This window comes from Myiozetetes cayanensis, unplaced genomic scaffold (genome assembly GCF_022539395.1).
Source record: "Myiozetetes cayanensis isolate MyiCay16 unplaced genomic scaffold, myiCay2020 scf500, whole genome shotgun sequence".
NCBI lineage: Eukaryota > Metazoa > Chordata > Aves > Passeriformes > Tyrannidae > Myiozetetes > Myiozetetes cayanensis.
Window position 1 is genome coordinate 13,969 of NW_026087744.1, and position 1,746 is coordinate 15,714.

A 1,746-nucleotide genomic window follows, 5' to 3' on the forward strand; every position below is an offset into this window, starting at 1 on the left:
AGGTAGATCAAGTCAAGTCTCAGAGATCAGAGCTGTCCAGCTGGCTTTGGATATTGCCAAATGAGAGAAGTGGCCAAAGCTTTACCTCTACACTGACTCGTGGATGGTGGCCAACACTGTGGGAGTGGTTGGACAGATGGATAATCCATCTGGTCTTCCTTAATGTGACAAGACATCGCTACCCAAGTAGAGAAATTGATCGTGAGAGTCTGTCTTGCAGACGCACACATGCCCAAAAGCTGAGCAAAGGAAAAACATTGCAACAACGAACAGGCAGACCGAGATGCTCAAGTAAAAGTGTTATTGGTAGATCTTGATTGGCAGGAAAAGGGAGAGTTGTTCCTAGCTCAATGGGTCCATGATGCCTCAGGTCATCAGGGAAGAGATGCCACCTATAGATGGGCAAGACACCAAGGGGTGGATTTAACCATGGACACTATCTCTCAAGTTATCCACAACTGTGAAACATGTGCTGCAATCAAGTAGACTGAGATAGTAAAACCCCTGTGGTATGGTGGGCGATGGACCAAGTATAGATATGAAGACGCCTGGTAGATTGATTACATCACACTGCCACAAACTCACCAAGGTAAGTGCTATGTGCTCACCATGGTGGAAGCAACCACCAGATAGCTGGAAATGTACTCTGTGACTTATGCCACTGCCCAGAACACCATCCTGGGCCTTGAAAAGCAAGTCCTGTGGCGACATGGCACCCAAGAACAAATTGAGCCAGACAATGGGGCTCATTTCAGGAATAACCTAGTTACCACCTGGGCTAAAGAGCATGGTACTGAGTGGATATATCATATCCCCCGTCATACACCGGCATCCGGGAAGGTTGAATGGTGTAATGGACTCTTGAAAACCACTTTGAAGGCATTGAGAAGGGGGACTTTCAAGCATTGGGATCAGCATTTAGCAAAGGCTACATGGTTAGTCAACACCATAGGCTCTGTCAACCAAGCCAACCCTGCCCAGTCAGAGCCCCTTCACACTGTAGTTGAAGTCCCCATAGTGCACATGACAGGTATGTTAGGGAAAATGGTTTGGATTGGTCCTGCCTCAAGCAAAGGCAAAGCTATTTGTGGGATTGTTTTTGCCCATGGACCGGGTTGCCCTTGGTGGGTGATGCAGAAAGATGAAGAAACACAATGTATACCTCAAGGGGACCTAATTTTTGGGTAAACTGTCCATAACACTGTGCCTGTAGACCTATATATTTGTAAATGTGTATATAATTAGAGTAATGCATTGTCATAGTTCGTATTTTTAGCAAGGAATTTTTCTTTCCTTTCCTCCTGCCGTGTGTGTGTGTGTGTGTGTGCTCTGTGATGGACCATTTAGTTGAACAAAGGAATAGGCTCGAGCCCTAATAGTCGAGATTTGTTTCCTTGACAACGAAGGGGGGAGTTGGCTGGTGTGTGACTGGAAGGGGGGTGGAGGCTGGGGGGGAGGAGAGTCTCTCTCTCTCTGCCGGGGTGAGAGGTTGCTGCAGGCTGCAGACACTGCCGGGCTCCTTTGTTTTTTTTTCCTGTCGGAGGGGAGTTTCTGGCTGCTGCTCTTGGTTCACCTCTGGCTGACTGCAAGCCCTGCTTACAACAGACCCTAATCAACTTAAGTTTGTGAGTTTTCTTTCATTGGGAGAACTTTCTGTTTTATTGTTGTTGTTTTTCCTTCCCCTCCTTTCCCCCCCCCCACCTGGCGGCAGCCAAGGATCTCACAGCGCTGCCTGGTGACGGGCAC